Raw genomic sequence first — 19,482 nt, 5'->3', positions numbered from 1 at the left:
AGATTAAAACCTAGATCTAGAAATTCTACCTAAACCTAATCCTAATTCTAGAGAGAAGTGAGAGCTTCTCTCTCTAAAACTAAACAAAAACTTCTTAGATGAATGAATTCCTTCAAATGAATGAATGATGCCTTCCCCTTCAATCCTTGGTTCTTTTTATCTTTTTCTACCAAAAACTCAGCTCCAAATGGGGGTTAGAAACCCTCCAAAATTCGCCAGGCACGAGTTTTACTAAAAGGGTCATGTGCGGCCTTCGGCGCGTACGCGTCCATGGAGCATTTCGCAATCCACGCGGAGGCGCACAGTACGCGTGCGCGTCCATGGGCATTTTCCAAATCTTTGACTTTTCATGATTTTTCCACTTTGTATGCTTTCTCTTCACTCCTTTGATCCATTCCTAACCCTTTCAATCTGAAATCACTAACAAACACGTCAAGGCATCTAGTGGAATCAAAGAGAGATTAAAATCATCAAGTTAAAGGCCTAAAAAGCATGTTTTCACATCTAAGCACAAATAAGGAGACAATCAAAAAACCATGCTATTTCATTGAATAAATGTGAGGAAAGATCAACAAAATGCTCTAAATTCAACACAAGATAAACGCTACAACTGGGGTTTATCAACCTCCCCACACTTAAACCTTAGCATGTCCTCATGCTAAACTAAGAATGAAGTAAGCGTATGACATTTATTCGATGCGGCTAAACTATCTAAATGCAAACTATCTAAATGCAACTATCTATATGAATGTAAATGCTTGGTCAAAGCAACTCAACTTCCAAGGGAGCATATGCTAGTACAAGGGCTTAGAGCAATAGGAATCAAATCCAACCCACAATTGTATTGAACTATCAAAAAGGTTTACAAACTTGCATGAATAAGAATGATTATGGTGAATGCATGTAATTGAGCAATCGAACCCTCACCGGATGTGTATCCGCTCTATTTGCTCAAGTTTTTAGGGGTTGATTCACTCAATTCTCCCCTAATCATGCTTTCCAAAATTTGTTCTTCATCTAATAATCAACAATCATTCAATGCATGCATACAAATATCATGAGGTCTTTCTCAAAGGTTGTAATGGGGTTAGGGTCAAGGTAGGATCACATATGGTTAAGTGGACTAGGAATTTGAATATTTGATTAACCTAGACTTTCCCACCTAACCTATATAATGACCTATACAAATTCAAAGCTAACCTAACTACCCATCTTTCACTTTTTCACATACTCATGCATTTTCTTTTCATTTCACAACACTTATGTATTGATCTTTTATTGAGCTCCACTTTGGGGCATTTTGTTCCCTTTTTATTATTTTTCTTTTTTTCTTTCTTTTCCTATTTTTTTCTTTCCTTTTTCACATCTATATTTTTTCTTTTTTTTCTTTTTTCTTTTATTTTTCTCAATTTTTTTCTTTCTTTCAAGCTACATATAAGAATCATCAATGCATAAGGGCTATACATTTAATCAATACATGAGTATGCACCTAATTCCCAAATATAGAAATACAAAACGTCTTTTTATCCCCACCAATGTTTCCAAATCTTCCCAAACTTGAATAACAAACACTTTCACTAGCCTAAGCTAATCAAAGATCCAAACAAGGGACTTTTATTGTTTTTCACTTTAGGCTTGTAATGTGCTAAAATAAAGAACAATTGGGTTGAGCGTAGGCCAAAGTTGGTTTACGATGGAGAGTAAGAGGTAAGCTATTTGGGTAAGTGAGCTAATGAAATAATGGCCTCAATCATATAAATGCATGAATACAAGGAATAAGTGGACATATAGAATTAGGCAAATCAAGGATCACAATCATAGGAAGAGAATAATTACACATAAGAAGGAAAATAAGTGGTTATAAGATGTAACCACATCAATAGGCTCAAATCTCACAAGCTTGTGTTCTTAGCTCAAAACATGCTTCACAAAATATGAATTCATGCAAGTTCATAAAAAATTTCCAACCAATTGGGGTGGTGCCCTATAGATAAATTCCTTGGAAAATTTCATCATTTTGACTAAGCTTATTAATGCAATGTTGTGATTAAGAAATTTTTTTTTAAATTTCCGTAGTTAATCTCTTTTTCAATCAAGATAAATCCTGTTATGCACAAAGGGTCAACTAGGTTCCCAACAATCCAAAATAATTTTCCAAATCACAACCAAAAGGCTAAAACAACTATATAGAGAAAATCCAACTGAAATATGCAATGTATCCAATCTAAGGTGCAAAATGCGACAACTAAAGTAAAAGAAAGCTACAACTAAGATAAAGTATGAAAGTATCCACAATAGCAAATATATACAATAATCCCAAAAGAGTGCGAAATAAAGCAAAATAAGATAACTAAGTAATAGTGTCCGAAAATGTTCACTAAATTCACCGACAGTAACCTCCCCACACTTAAGATCAAGCATCGTCCTCGATGCTAGTGCTCAGGCTCGGAATGGGGGTCAATGGTCGCATCTGGCTGCGGCTGGGGCTCAGGCTGGGTCACTGGCTCTTTGGGAGGCTGCTGTGTCTCCTGGGTACCTTGTGTCTGTGAGGGTGCCTCCTGCTGAGCCGGCTCCTCCACATGCTCTTCCACATGCTCCTCCTCATCGGATGCCGAAGAGTTGGGAAGAGGTGGTAGTTCAATGCCCTGTGCTGTGAATGCCAAGTCCACTCGGTCTAAGCGTCACATAATACGGCACTTACTGCGCTCCATGTAACAGAATAGACGCTGAACCAGAAGATAGGTCGGCTTGGGTGCTGGTGGTGGTGGTAAAGGTACTGCTGCTGCCGAAGAAGAGGGTCCTGCTGCCTCTACTGCTGCTCTGGTTCGAGACCGGCACCTGGATGGGGGATTCTCGTGCATCCACGAACCCCAAGGAATAACAGCCTCCTTATCGTCCTCGTCTGGGGGTGGTGGTAACACATCATCGTCCCTCCATGGGGGCGCCTGCTAACTCAATCATCTGAGTGACCAATGTGTGAAATGGTAGTAGGCCCCTGATATGTGCTCGCTACATGCATCTCCTGATCAACCGGGGATATAACAAAGTATAAGAACAAAATAGAAAAAATCACAACACAAGAGTGGAGGAGCAAGATGTAACAACAAGGAATTGAATGGAAGAAGTAGATGAAAGCAAAGATTAAAACCTAGATCTAGAAATTCTACCTATACCTAATCCTAATTCTAGAGAAAAGTGAGAGCTTCTCTCTCTAAAACTAAACTAAAACTTCCTAGATGAATGAATTCCCTCAAATGAATGAATGATGCGTTCCCCTTCAATCCTTGGTTCCTTTTATCTTTTCCCGCCAAAAACTCAGCTCTAAATGGGGTTAGAAATGCTCCAAAATTCGCCAGGCACGAGTTTTACTAAAAGGGTCACGTGCGGCCTTCGGCGCGTACACGCACAGTGTGCGTACGTGCACAATGCGCGTATGCGTCCATGGAGCATTTCGCAATCCACGCAGAGGCGCACAGTACGCGCGCGCGTCAATGGGTGTTTTCCAAATCTTTGACTTTTCATGATTTCTCCACTTTGTATGCTTTCTCTTCACTCCTTTGATCCATTCCTAGCCCTTTCAATCTGAAATCACTAACAAACATATCAAGGCATCTATTGGAATCAAAGAGAGATTAAAATCATCAAGTTAAAGGCCTAAAAAGCATATTTTCACATCTAAGTACAAATAAGGAGATAATAAAAAAATTATGCTATTTCATTGAATAAATGTGAGGAAAGGTCAATAAAATGCTCTAAATTTAACAAAAGATAAACCCTACAACTAGGGTTTATCAGTGGGCTAGGGTTAGGTTCGGTGATAGGTGTGGTAAGTGGGAGGGAAATTTGATTTTGAAGTAGGTGGAGGTTGGTGGGAGTTATGATGTTTTTGGGAAAGTGATATGGATATGATTAGTCTAGGATTCATAGGGAAGAGTATATAGGGAAAGGTGAAAAGAAGAGAGAAGAAGTGGGGTAGGTAAATATGCTATGGGACCCGCTGGTCCTGAGAGGCTAGGGAATTCATAGTCCCTGCCCTCTGCTTTGGCGTTTGAATGCCCAGGATCTGATCCCTGATTGGCGTTCAACGCCAGCAACACTCCATCCAGAGTGTTATGTTTTCATTGTTGAACATTTTTGTCTCTGTTCTGACTGCTGCACATGATAATGAACCTAAAGAAAAAACTTAAAGAAAAACAAAATTAAGGAAATAGAAATAATTAATTAGGGTTGGGTTTCCTCCCAACAAGCGCTTCTTTAACGTCATTAGTTTGACGGTTAGCTCCTTACAGAGGTGAGTATGGGCTCAAAATTTTGCCCCTTATAGTGAACTTGCTACCTGTCTTCTCATGAATGAGCTCCATATGCTCTAGAGACAGGATACGACTCACTGTATGTGGTATGACTGGTTTCTTAGTGAAGACAACTCTCATGCCAGGTGAGAGGCTTTCAGTCGGGACTTTCTTGTCCCTCCAGCCTTTAGGTACTTTCTTCCTAGTACCTTTGTTCTCGGTGCTTGTTAATGGCTGCCCAATACCAAACTTAGAATTGATGTTTGGGGACTTAGCAAAGCTCTATACTGAAAGATATGGTTGAAACACTAAGTGTTGCACAATTATCTCTCTTTTTTCAGAGGGAGAGTTAGGGTAGGACATCTTGAACAAGATGTAGTCCTCTCCTAGTTGAAAAACCATTTCTCCCTTTGCCACATCAATCATGACATTTTCAGTTGCTAGGAAAGGTCTTCCGAGGATGATAGATTCATCCTCATCATTGCATAGGTGACAGATGAGATGAGGGAAAGCTCACCTTGCTTTGGTGGAAGGCTTCTCAGCTATCTTGCACAGTTCTTAAGGAATCACCTCATGTACTTCCACCTCACTTCCAATCATGATGCAATGGATCATGATGGCTCTTTCAATGGTCACTTCTGATCGATTGCTAGTAGGGATGATAAAGCGTTGGATGAATTTCAACCATCCTCTAGCCACGGGCTTGAGGTCAATCCTTCTTAGTTGAATGGGTGATGAGCGGATATTTTATACGCTTTTTGGGGGTAATTTCATGTAGATTTTAGCATGTTTTAATTAGTTTTTAGTTAAATATTATTAGTTTTTAGGCAAAAATCATATTTCTGGACTTTACTATGAGTGTGTGTATTTTTCTGTGATTTCAGGTATTTTCTGGCTGAAATTGAGGAAGCTGAGCAAAAATCTGACTTAGGCTGAAAAAGGACTGCTGATGCTGTTGGATCCTGACCTCCCTGCACTCGAAATGGATTTTCTGGAGCTACAGGAGTCCAATTGGCGCGCTCTTAACGGCGTTGGAAAGTAGACATCCAGGGCTTTCCAGCAATATATAATAGTCCATACTTTGCGTGAAGATAGACGACGTAACTTGGCGTTGAACGCCAAGTACACGCTGCTGTCTGGAGTTAAACGCCAGAAAAACGTCATGATCCGGAGTTGAACACCCAAAACACGTCATAACCTGGAGTTTAACGCCAAGAAAGGCCTCTACTCATGGATAGCTTTAGTCTCAGCCCCAGCACACACCAAGTGGGCCCCAGAAGTGGATTTCTGCACCAATTATCTTAGTTTACTCATTTTCTGTAAACCTAGGTTACTAGTTTACTATTTAAACAACTTTTATAGACATTTCTTGTACCTCATGACATTTTCAGATCTAAATTACATACTTTTTGACGGCATGAGTCTCTAAACTCCATTGTTGGGGGTGAGGAGCTCTGCAGCGTCCCGATGAATTAATACAATTCCTTTATTGTCCATTCAAACACGTTTGTTCTTATCTAAGATGTTCATTCGCGCTTAATTATGGAGAGGGTGATGATCCGTGACACTCATCACCTTCCCCAAACCATGAACGTGTGCCTGACAACCACCTCCGTTCTACATCAGACTGAATGAGTATCTCTTAGATTCATTACGCAGAATCTTCGTGGTATAAGCCGGATTGATGGCGGCATTCATGAGAATCCGGAAAGTCTAAACCTTGTCTGTGGTATTCCGAGTAGGATTCTGGGATTGAATGACTGTGACGAGCTTCAAACTCCTGAAGGCTGGGCGTTAGTGACAGACGCAAAAGAATCAATGGATTCTAGTCCAACCTGATTGAGAACCGACAGATGATTAGCCGTGCTGTGACAGAGCATAGGAACGTTTTCACTGAGAGGATGGGAGGTAGCCATTGACAACGGTGACACCCTACATAGAGCTTGCCATGGAAGGGACTTTTCGTGTGTTGAAGGATTTTAAGGAAGAGTTGAAGTTCGAAGGACAAGGCATCTCCAAAACTCCAACATATTTCTCATTACTGCACAACAAGTAACACTGTTATTCTCTTTTATTTTTATAATCAAATCTAGTAATTTCACTTTTAATCCTATTAGCTTCCTGACTAAGAATAATAAAATAAATATAGCTTTCTTCAAACCAATAGTCTCCGTGGGATCGACCCTTACTCACGTAAGGTATTACTTGGACGACCCAGTGCACTTGCTGGTTAGTTGTGCGGATTACAAATTCGTGCACCAATGGGCATGCCTTGGGAATTCTTTTTCTACTATGCTCCTTCCACACAAATGTCTAAGAGCACTTGGTCAAGTCTTTGATCAAATTTAACTCTTCTAGTGTAGGAATGTGGATCTCCTTGCACCAAAGGCAAGTTGAACGCCAACCTCACACTTTCCAGAATAAAATCTAAGATTCTCCCTCGAACTATGGTGCTCCAATTCTTAGGATTTGGGTTCACACTAATGTCATGGTTTTTCATGATCCATGCATTAGCATAGAACTCTTGTACAATTAGAATTCCAACCTCTTAGATGGGATTGGTTAGGACTTCCCAACCTCTTCTCCGGATCTCTCTCCGGATCTCTGGATACTCATTCTTCTTAAGTCTAAAACGGACCTCAGGGATTGATGCCAGGGCATCTTGGCCAGTTTCACTGACCTTTTCTTTACTATTTTTTAGGTAGTTTCAGGCATTTCTTTAGGAAATAAGCTAGTTTTGGGTAGATATTCACTTACACCTTGATTCAAACATACATTGTGAATTTTACATGATTTCATGAGGATTTTGCATGAGTTTAGTAACAAATTGTATGTTGCATTACCCATGACTTGGATTAGAACTTTGATGCACTCTATTGCTTGATTTCAGGACCAAAGGGAGCAAGGAAGAACCACTTAGCAGTCACGTTAATCTAATTAACGTTACCACTAACGTGGAATGGGAGGTAACTTGCAAAGTTAATGAGAAAAGTGATTGCCAATAACGCTCTCGAAGCCATCATTGCCCACGTTAAGAGTCACGTTAACTAAGTTAACGTGAACTCTAATGTGAAGAAGGGACTTTGAGCCAACGTTAGTTGTAACAACCCCAATTTTCGAGTACGCGAGACCTTTTCTGAAAGCACGAATTTCTCCGAAAGATCAGTAAAGGGAAAACCTTTGATATATCATCAAGAATATCAATCCTAATTGTCATTATGTCATCTTTAAGCTAGAACCTTTTATGAGGCAAGCTCGATAATGTAGTTATGAAGAACATAGTTTTTGAACCGTATCGGTTAGGAATTTTGATCCGGTTTTTTGTAAATAGTCTCAATTTGACGAACCGGACTCGATTCATGAGAGAAGAGAGATAATAGGGTAATATCATCATTATATGAGTATTAGAAGCTTCTTGAATGATATTATAAGGTTACCTAGTCAGTTTTAGTTAAAAACAGAAAATCGGTTTAACCGGGTTCATAGTTTACTGGTGCAGCTTAGCACCAGCACTCTCTGATGACTTTAGCAATGCTAAGGCCTCATTATTCATGTTTTATTCTCATAATAAATATGTTACTAGTGTCATTTATGCTAGTAGCTCAGAAAATAATTTTTAGAGATGTTTTTGCAAGTGTTCTGATACATCTAGTTTTATTAGTTATACACCTGAGATATTTTAATATTATTTTAATCCACCTCCAAGCCAACCAATCACAACTCACCCTACACCCCAAAAACCCCCCAAGACTGGCTCATTTTCACTTTGTGGCCAAAAATAGGTAGAGAGAAAAAGAGAGAAAAGTTCTTAGTTCCAAATCTTCAAAGCTTGATTTCTGCTGAACTAAAACTTAAATCAAAATTTCAATCCGACCAAAATGATCCTCTCTTATTTCTCTACATGATCCTATGACTTATCAAGGCTGGGATCAAGGTGAGTTGGCTGCACCATCTCTCTTTTGATTCGGTTTCAAGGAAACATGGTTAAATATGTGTTTTCTTGATGTGATTTAGGAGGAAAAAGTGCTTAGGGACCACCTGAAAGTTTAATTGAATTAGGAGCAGCAAAACCAGGTAGGGTGTCACGAAATTAATCTTGATTATTTGTGTTTGAGATGTGTTAATGTTGTATTATTTGGCTGTGCTAAAAATTGGTTGCATATATGATTGATTCTTGGTGAAAATTTGGTGAAATCCTGATGAAATTTGATGAAATTCAAGCTTTAAAGTTCATGTTCTTGGGCAGCTGGAAAAACAAAACCCTAAGCTTAAATTGAGGTTCAATTTGTGTTGAAATCATGAAGAAAAGATGGGGTTTTAGTTGCTGCTAATTTATTATGAATTGTAGTAAAAATCGTTTGCTGAAAAGACTAAAAAACGGGTAAAAACAGAGAAAGAATCTGAAGAATTTATGAAGAACATGAAGAACACTTTGAGTGTGATGAAGAACAATGAAGAACAGGCCTTAGATCTTAAAAAGAGCAAGGAAGTAAAATTTTTGGTGTTTAAGGGGTTGTTTTGTAATTTCTGAAAGTTAGGGTGGTAAAAGTAGAAATATTAAAAGTTACGGGTGGTAAAAAGTGAATTTTAAAGGTTAAAAGTAAAAGGTAAGTTAATTTTCAAAAATTTAATGACAAAATAATAAAAAATAATTAAATATTAAATAATAATATTTAAATAAAAATAATATTTTAATAAAAATAATAAAATAATGCGAAAAAGGCAGTTTTTCGTAAAAGCTTTAGAAAGACAACTTTAAGTGCATAATTCTCCTAATTACTTTCATAAAACACTTAGGGAGTGGTAAGAACATATTAGTGAGGTAAAGATAAAAGAAAGATAAAAGTCAAAGAAAAGATAAAAACCAAAGAAAAATTTGTAACGTTTTACCGACAGAAAAATAGACAGAGACTAGTGAACGAACTAGGGCAATGATGAGCGGATAATTTATACGCTTTTTGGCATTGTTTTTAGTATATTTTTAGTATGATCTAGTTAGTTTTTAGTATATTTTTATTAGTTTTTAGTTAAAATTCACTTTTCTAGACTTTACTATGAGTTTGTGTGTTTTTCTGTGATTTCAGGTATTTTCTGGCTGAAATTGAAGGACCTGAGCAAAAATCTGATTCAGAGACTGAAAAGGACTGCAGATGCTGTTAGATTCTGACCTCCCTGCACTCGAAGTGGATTTTCTGGAGCTACAGAAGCCCAATTGGCGCGCTCTCAACGGCATTGGAAAGTAGACATCCTGGGCTTTCCAGCAATATATGATAGTCTATACTTTGCCCAAGATTTGATGGCCCAAACCGGCGTTCAAAGTCACCTACAGAATTTCCAGCGTTAAACGCCGGAACTGGCACCAAAATGGGAGTTAAACGCCCAAACTGGCATAAAAGCTGGCGTTTAACTCCAAGAAGAGTCTCTACACGAAAAATGCTTCATTGCTCAGCCCAAGCACACACCAAGTGGGCCCGGAAGTGGATTTTTATGTCATTTACTCATCTTTGTAAACCTTAGGCTACTAGTTTTCTATAAGTAGGACCTTTTACTATTGTATTTTCATCTTGGTTCTTCTGGTTCCCTCTCTGGGACCGAAACCAATGATCACTTTTGTTCTTATGTATTTTCAACGGTGGAGTTTCTACACACCATAGATTAAGGTGTGGAGCTCTGCTGTACCTCGAGTATTAATGCAATTACTATTGTTCTTCTATTCAATTCCGCTTGTTCTTTGTCCAAGATATCACTTGTTCTTCAACTTGATGAATGTGATGATCCGTGACACTCATCATCATTCTCACTCATGAACAAAGTGACTGACAACCACTCTGTTCTACAAGCAACCAAGGCTCTAGTGTTTATCTCTTGGATTCTTTAATCGGAATCTTCGTGGTATAGGCGAGAACTGATGGCGGCATTCAAGAGAATCCGGAAGGTCTAAACCTTGTCTGTGGTATTCTGAGTAGGATTCAATGATTGAATGACTGTGACGTGCTTCAAACTCCTAGCAGGCGGGGCATTAGTGACAGACGCAAAAGGATCGATGGATTTTATTCCGGCCTGACCGAGAACCGACAGCTGATTAGCCATATGCTGTGACAGAGCATGGGAACATTTTCACTGAAAGGATGGGAGGTAGCCACTGACAACGGTGAAACCCTACATAAGCTTGCCATGGAAAGGAGTAAGAAGGATTGGATGAAGACAGTAGGAAAGCAGAGAGACGGAAGGGAAGGCATCTTCATACGCTTGTCTGAAGTTCCTACCAATGAATTACATAAGTACCTCTATCTTTATCTTTATGCTTTATTCGTATATCACCATACCCATTTGAGTCTGCCTGACTGAGATTTACAAGGTGACCATAGCTTGCTTCATACCAACAATCTCCGTGGGATCGACCCTTACTCACGTAAGGTATTACTTGGACGACCCAGTGCACTTGCTGGTTAGTTGTGCGAAGTTGTAGTGATCACAATTTTGTGCACCAAGTTTTTGGCGCCGTTGCCGGGGATTGTTCTTGTGTATGGACAACTGACGGTTCATCTTGTTGCTTAGATTAGGTATTTTTTTTTCAGAGTTCCTTGAGGATGAATTCTAGTGTTTCAAGGTGATGTTCTTATCATCACCAAAGCTGATTGATTTTCATCAATTTAGCTCTTGAATGCAATGTCCTGCTGAAGCTTGGCCGGCCATGTCTAATTCCTTTAGACTAAAGCTTTAGACTAACATTGCATGATTCTTGGAATTCTCATTAAGAATTTTGATACCTTTATTTTCCTTTTTACTTAATTTTTGAAAAAGCACAAAAAAAATTACAAAATCATAAAATCCAAAAATATTTCTTGTTTGAGTCTAGAGTCTCATCTTAAGTTTAGTGTCAATTGCATGTTTCTGTTCTTATTGCATTCATGCATGTGTCCTCATTGATCTTCAAGTTGTTCTTGATGATTTCCTTGTTTTGATCTTTGAATTCTATTGACTTGAGTGTTTTGTTATATGCATTCTCATTTTGTTAGTGTCAATGGTATACAAACTGCTAAGTTTGGTGTCTTGCATGCATTGTTATTTGATTTTAAGTGCATTTTGATTATTCCTTATTATTAAAAATCCAAAAATATTTCTAATTTGTGTCTTATCAAGTCAATAATACAGAGAATTGAAGATTCAGAACATACTGCAGAGGAATCACACAGAAAAAGCTGGGCATTCAAAACTGCCCAGTGAAGAAGACAGACTGGCGTTTAAACGCCAGCCAGGGTGCCTGGCTGGGCGTTTAACGCCCAAAAGGGTAGTAGTTTGGGCGTTAAACGCCAGAATGTGCACCATTCTGGGCGTTTAACGCCAGGATGGCACAAGGGGGAGGATTTTGTTTTCAAAATCAATTTTTTTTCAAGTTTTCAAAGTTTTTCAAAATCAAATCTTTTTCAAATCATATCTTTTCAATCAAATGTTTTCAAAATCAATTTCTTTCCTTTTTCAAAGATACTTGCTAACAATTAATGATTTGATTGAACATTTTAAGTATGTTGCCTTTTCTGTTGAGAAAGGTTTAATGTTTGAATCATATCTTTTCTTGTTAGGCAAGTCATTAATTTTTAAAATCAAATCCTTTTTTTATTTGTTTTCAAATCATATCTTTTTAAAATTGTTTTCAAATCATATCTTCTCAATCACATCTTTTTAAACCAACCATATCTTCTTAACCACATCTTTTTCAAAATAGTTTTCAATCAAATCTTTTTGATTTCTAATTTCAAAATCTTTTTCAAAAATCACTTGATTTCTTTCCCACTCTTGGTTTTCGAAAATTAATTAGTATTTTTCAAAATGTTTTTAAAATCTTTTACTTAATTTTCGAAAATTACTTCCTTTCTTCTCACATCCTTCTATTTATGGACTAACACTATTCCTTAATGCAAAATTCGAACTCCATCTTCTTTGATAAGTTCGAATTTTCTACCTCTGTCTTCCATTTTTCTTCCTCTGACACCTCAAGGAATCTCTATACTGTGACATAGAGGATTCCATATTTTCTTGTTCTCTTCTCTTTCATATGAGTAGGAGCAGAGACAAAGGCATTCTTGTTGAAGCTGACCCTAAACCTGAAAGGACCTTGAAGCGAAAGCTAAGAGAAGCTAAGGCACAACTCTCTGTAGAGGACCTAACCGAATTCTTCAAAGAAGAAGAAGACATGGCAGCCGAAAACAACAACAATGCCAACAATGCAAGGAAGGTGCTGGGTGACTTTACTGCACCTACTCCCAACTTCTATGGGAGAAGCATCTCTATCCCTGCCATTAGAGCAAACAACTTTGAGCTTAAGCCTCAATTAGTTTCTCTAATGCAACAGAATTGCAAGTTCCATGGACTTCCATTGGAAGATCCTCATCAGTTTTTAGCTGAGTTATTGCAAATCTGTGACACAATCAAGACTAATGGGGTTGACCTTGAGGTCTACAGACTGATGCTATTCCCTTTTGCTGTAAGAGACAGAGCTAGAATATGGTTGGACTCTCAACCTAAAGAAAGCCTGGACTCTTGGGAAAAGCTAGTCAATGCCTTCTTGGCAAAGTTCTTTCCACCTCAAAAATTGAGTAAGCTTAGAGTGGAAGTCCAAACCTTCAGACAGAAGGATGGAGAATCCCTCTATGAAGCTTGGGAAAGATACAAACAATTAATCAGAAAATGTCCTTCTGACATGCTTTCTGAATGGAGCATCATAGGTATTTTCTATGATGGTCTCTCTGAACTATCCAAGATGTCTTTGGATAGCTCTGCTGGAGGATCTCTTCATCTGAAGAAGACGCCTACAGAAGCTCAAGAACTAATTGAAAGGGTTGCAAATAACCAATTCATGTACACTTCTGAAAGGAATCCTGTGAATAATGGGACTGGTCAGAAGAAAGGAGTTCTTGAGATTGACACTCTGAATGCCATGTTGGCTCAGAATAAAATATTGACTCAACAAGTCAATTTGATTTCTCAAAGTCTGTCTGGAATGCAGAATGCACCAAGCAGTACTAAGGATGCTTCATCTAAGGAAGAAGCCTATGATCCTGAGAACCCTTCAATGGAAGAGGTGAATTACCTAGGAGAGCCCTATGGAAACACCTATAATTCTTCATGGAGAAATCACCCAAATTTCTCATGGAAGAATCAAGAGAAACCTCAACAAGGTTTCAACAACAATAATGGTGGAAGAAACAGGTTTAGCAATGGCAAGCCTTTTCCATCATCTTCTCAGCAACAGACAGAGAACCCTAAGCAGAACCCCTCTGACTTAGCAACCATGGTCTCTGATCTAATCAAGACCACTCAAAGTTTCATGACTGAAACAAGGTCCTCCATTAGGAATTTGGAGGCACAAGTGGGACAGCTGAGCAAGAAAATTACTGAACTCCCTCCTAGTACTCTCCCAAGTAATACAGAAGAAAATCCAAAAGGAGAGTGCAAAGCCATAACCATGGCCGAATCTGGAGAGGAAAGAGAGGAGGTGGACGCCACTGAGGAAAGCCTCAATGGGCGTGCACTAACCTCCATAGAGTTCCCCAATGAGGAACCATGGGAATCTGAGGCTCAAAATGAGACCATAGAGATTCCATTGGACTTACTTCTGCCTTTCATGAGCTCTGATGAGTATTCTTCCTCTGAAGAGGATGAGTATGTCACTGAAGAGCAAGTTGCTAAATACCTTGGAGCAATCATGAAGCTAAATGACAAGTTATTTGGAAATGAGACTTGGGAGAATGAACCTCCTTTGCTCACCAAAGAACTGGATAACTTGTCTAGGCAGAAATTACCTCAAAAGAGACAAGATCCTGGGAAGTTTTCCATACCTTGTACCATAGGCACCATGACCTTCAAGAAGGCTCTGTGTGACTTAGGGTCAAGTGTAAACCTCATGCCTCTCTCTGTAATGGAGAAGCTAGGGATCTTTGAGGTACAAGCTGCAAGAATCTCACTAGAGATGGCAGACAACTCAAGAAAACAAGCTTATGGACTTGTAGAGAATGTTTTGGTAAAAGTTGAAGACCATTACATCCCTACTGATTTCATAGTCCTAGAGACTGGGAAGTGCATGGACGAATCCATCATCCTTGGCAGACCCTTCCTAGCCACAGCAAAGGCTGTGATTAATGTTGATGGAGGTGAACTGATCATTCAAGTGAATGAAAAATCCTTTGTGTTTAAGGCTCAAGGATATCCCTTTGTCACCATGGAGAGGAAGCATGAAGAGCTTCTCTCAAATCAGAGTCAAACAGAGCCCCCACAGTCAAACTCTAAGTTTGGTGTTGGGAGGCCACAACCAAACTCTAAGTTTGGTGTTGAACCCCCACATTCAAACTCTAAGTTTGGTGTTGGGAGGTTCCAACATTGCTCTGAGCATCTGTGAGGCTCCATAAGAGTCCTCTGTCAAGCTACTGACATTAAAGAAGCGCTTGTTGGGAGGCAACCCAATGTTATATTTTATATATTTTCCTTTGTTATTTTATCTTATTTTGTAGGATGATGATCATAAGAAGTCACAAAATCAATTGAAAAAGCAAAAACAGAATGAAAAACAGGAAGAAAAACAGCACACCCTGGAGGAAGAACTCACTGGCGTTTAAACGCCAGTGAGGCTAGCAGTTGGGCGTTTAACACCCAGTCTGGCACCATTCTGGGCGTTTAACGCCAGAAAAGGACACCAGACTGGCGTTAAACGCCAGGAAAGGGCAAGAACCTGGCGTTAAACGCCAGAAATGGGCACCAGCCCGGCGTTTAACGCCAGAATTGGCTCAAAACGTGAATTTTCTTGCCTCTTAGTGCAGGGATGACTTTTCCTTGACACCTCAGGATCTGTGGGCCCCACAGGATCCCTACCAACCCCCACCACCCTCTCTCTTCTTCTTCACCCATTCACCACTCACATCCATCCTTCATAAAACCACATCACCTCCTCCATCTCCTCCATTTTCTTCTTCTTCTCCTCTATTCTTTCTTCTTTTGCTCGAGGACGAGCAAACCTTTTAAGTTTGGTGTGGTAAAAGCATTGCTTTTTGTTTTTTCATAACCATTTATGGCATCCAAGGCCGGAGAAACCTCTAGAAAGAGGAAAGGGAAGGCAAAAGCTTCCACCTCCGAGTCATGGGAGATGAAGAGATTCATCTCAAGGGTGCATCAAGACCACTTCTATGAAGTTGTGGCCATGAAGAAGGGTCAACTTTGATCAAAAGGTTGGACCAAATCCTCATAGATATCTGTGAAGAGGACGCCCAATGGAAGAGAAATTCAAGAGGGAAGCCGGTTCAACTGAGAAGGCATGACCTCAAGCCCATCACTAAGAAAAGAATGGAGCAAACAAGAGATCCTCCTCCTCAAAGATTCATGAGAGAGGAGCAACAAAGACAAGGAAGAGACATTGAGGAGCTCAAGCACTCCATAGGATCTTCAAGAGGAAGAACAAGCCGCCATCACTAAGGTGGACCCATTCTTTAATCTCCTTGTTCTTTATTTTTCTGTTTTTCGAAAATTATGCTTTATGTTTATCCATGTTTGTGTCTTATGATCATTAGTGTCTTAGTGTCTATGCCTTAAAGTTATGAATGTCCTATGAATCCATCACCTTTCTTAAAAGAAAACTGTTTTTATTACAAAAGAACAAGAAGTACAGGATTTCGAATTCATCTTTAAAACTAGCTTAATTAGTTTGATGTGGTGACAATACTTTTTGTTTTCTGAATGCATGCTTGAACAGTGCATATGTCTTTTGAATTTGTTGTTCATGAATGTTAAAATCGTTGGCTCTTGAAAGAATGATGAAAAAGGAGACATGTTACTGAGGATCTAAAAAATCATAAAAATGATTCTTGAAGCAAGAAAAAGCAGTGAATACAAAAAAAAAGAGAAAAAAAAAGAGAAGGAGAAAAACAAAAAAAAAAAAAGAGAAAGAGAAAAAGAAAGAAAAAGAAAGAAATAAAGTTGTGATCCAAGGCAAAAAGAGTGTGCTTAAGAACCCTGGACACCTTTAATTGGGGACTCTAGCAAAGCTGAGTCACAATCTGAAAAGGTTCACCCAATTATGTGTCTGTGGCATGTATGTATCCGGTGGTAATACTGGAAGACAGAGTGCTTTGGGCCACAGCCAAGACTCAATAAGTAGCTGTGTTCAAGAATCATCATACTTAACTAGGAGAATCAATAACACTATCTGGATTCTGAGTTCCTAAAGAAGCCAATCATTCTGAATTTCAGAGGATAAAGTGAGATGCCAAAACTGTTTGGAGGCAAAAAGCTACTAGTCCCGCTCATCTAATTTGGAGCTAAGTTTCATTGATAATTTGGAGTCTATAGTATATTCTCTTCTTTTTATCTTATTTGATTTTCAGTTGCTTGGGGACAAGCAACAATTTAAGTTTGGTGTTGTGATGAGCGGATAATTTATACGCTTTTTGGCATTGTTTTTAGTATGTTTTTAGTATGATCTAGTTAGTTTTTAGTATATTTTTATTAGTTTTTAGTTAAAATTCACTTTTCTGGACTTTACTATGAGTTTGTGTGTTTTTCTGTGATTTCAGGTATTTTCTGGCTGAAATTGAAGGACCTGAGCAAAAATCTGATTCAGAGACTGAAAAGGACTGCAGATGCTGTTGGATTCTGACCTCCCTGCACTCGAAGTGGATTTTCTGGAGCTACAGAAGCCCAATTGGCGCGCTCTCAACGGCATTGGAAAGTAGACATCCTGGGCTTTCCAGCAATATATGATAGTCTATACTTTGCCCAAGATTTGATGGCCCAAACCGTCGTTCAAAGTCACCTACAGAATTTCCAGCGTTAAACGCCGGAACTGGCACCAAAATGGGAGTTAAACGCCCAAACTGGCATAAAAGCTGGCGTTTAACTCCAAGAAGAGTCTCTACACGAAAAATGCTTCATTGCTCAGCCCAAGCACACACCAAGTGGGCCCGGAAGTGGATTTTTATGTCATTTACTCATCTTTGTAAACCTTAGGCTACTAGTTTTCTATAAGTAGGACCTTTTACTATTGTATTTTCATCTTGGTTCTTCTGGTTCCCTCTCTGGGACCGAAACCAATGATCACTTTTGTTCTTATGTATTTTCAACGGTGGAGTTTCTACACACCATAGATTAAGGTGTGGAGCTCTGCTGTACCTCGAGTATTAATGCAATTACTATTATTCTTCTATTCAATTCCGCTTGTTCTTTGTCCAAGATATCACTTGTTCTTCAACTTGATGAATGTGATGATCCGTGACACTCATCATCATTCTCACTCATGAACAAAGTGACTGACAACCACTCTGTTCTACAAGCAACCAAGGCTCTAGTGTTTATCTCTTGGATTCTTTAATCGGAATCTTCGTGGTATAGGCGAGAACTGATGGCGGCATTCAAGAGAATCCGGAAGGTCTAAACCTTATCTGTGGTATTCTGAGTAGGATTCAATGATTGAATGACTGTGACGTGCTTCAAACTCCTAGCAGGCGGGGCGTTAGTGACAGACGCAAAAGGATCGATGGATTTTATTCCGGCCTGACCGAGAACCGACAGCTGATTAGCCATATGCTGTGACAGAGCATGGGAACATTTTCACTGAGAGGATGGGAGGTAGCCACTGACAACGGTGAAACCCTACATAAGCTTGCCATGGAAAGGAGTAAGAAGGATTGGATGAAGACAGTAGGAAAGCAGAGAGACGGAAGGGAAGGCATCTTCATACGCTTGTCTGAAGTTCCTACCAATGAATTACATAAGTACCTCTATCTTTATCTTTATGCTTTATTCGTATATCACCATACCCATTTGAGTCTGCCTGACTGAGATTTACAAGGTGACCATAGCTTGCTTCATACCAACAATCTCCGTGGGATCGACCCTTACTCACGTAAGGTATTACTTGGACGACCCAGTGCACTTGCTGGTTAGTTGTGCGAAGTTGTAGTGATCACAATTTCGTGCACCAGGCAACTTAGTTAGTACTTGAGTTGCAATTAGGGTTAGGTATAATATGAAAAGTTAAACTGTTTCAGTATAGACTTAATGAACCTATATTTGGGACAGGTTAACTATTCATACCGAAATTTACATAAGCTTTAAATACATACGTTAAGCAGAGAAATCAGAGTAGAGTAGAGAAACACAGAAAATAGAGTAACCGGAATAAAATAAAGAGATAAAGAGAAAAAGAGTAATATAGATACAGATGAAAAGAGTAATCAGAGAAGAGAAAAGAGATACAGCGAACAGAGTAATTAAAACAGAGTAAAGAGATACAGAGAAAAGGGAAACCAGAACAGAGTAAAGAGATATGTATATATATTAGTTGCTTGATGCAACCCAGAGCTATATTTAATATATATTAGTTGCTTAATGCAACCCAGAGCTTCTGTAGGGAAACTAAGTTACCTACAGCTATTTTCCGCTTCCCCAAAGCAGAGCAGAGTATATATATATTTTCCTGCAGTAAGCAGAGGCTGTCTCAAATGAGCGGCTATTATTATATGCGCATTTATTTAGGAACGGAAAATTGTATCCGGGAAATCGGGATTACTTGTGACCGGATAAATGTCGGGATTGCGGGCAGCCAACCGACACATGAGCTCATGGCCTGTACTAGGGCTAGACATGCATCATTCTTGTCTGCGCATCATTCTCTGTTGCTTTTCTTCTTGTGTGTGAACTATTTCTTTATGTTTGTCTGCTTGAGTGCTATGAGTGTGCTTTATTTCCTTGTGTTCTTCTGTTTGTGTTCTGTTGTCTCTACTTTCTATTTCTATCTTTATCTTCTGTTTACTGTTTCGCTATATTATGTTATTCGTCTGCTAATCGACCCCAAATAAATGAACGTAACTAATAACCCCGACCCTACTAAGGACTCCCCAGTTCTTACCCCTTCTCTCCCTTCCTCCCCCTCAGATGGAGATGGGCTTGATCTTCTATGAGTTCGAGGACCCTTACGTCTACGAGGATCCGGTACATCACAGTTACTTCATCATGGGATTGGAGCCTCGTATTAGACGATATGCGTTACCTAATCAAGCTTTTCAACATCCTCTGTCTAGTCCGCATTTTGACCCTGATGCTCTTTACGACTTTCCATTATCCTGGTTACATCCTGACGCACCTGTACATCCTTTTCCTGATGACCCCGAGCACCCTATACCAGCTCAACCTTTGAATGAGGTGGAAC

General features: G+C 39.2%; 1 non-coding gene across 1 annotated transcript; it reads right to left on the bottom strand.

The window, feature by feature from the left end:
- Positions 1-12,888: 12,888 nt before the first annotated feature.
- LOC130972515 (small nucleolar RNA R71) lies at positions 12,889-12,996 on the bottom strand. The gene has a single exon (XR_009083677.1). It is a non-coding gene; the product is annotated as a small nucleolar RNA R71 (small nucleolar RNA).
- Positions 12,997-19,482: the final 6,486 nt, after the last annotated feature.

Source organism: Arachis stenosperma, chromosome 3, assembly GCF_014773155.1.
Source record: "Arachis stenosperma cultivar V10309 chromosome 3, arast.V10309.gnm1.PFL2, whole genome shotgun sequence".
Taxonomy (NCBI): Eukaryota; Viridiplantae; Streptophyta; class Magnoliopsida; order Fabales; family Fabaceae; genus Arachis; species Arachis stenosperma.
This window is presented reverse-complemented; position numbering and strand designations above follow the sequence as displayed.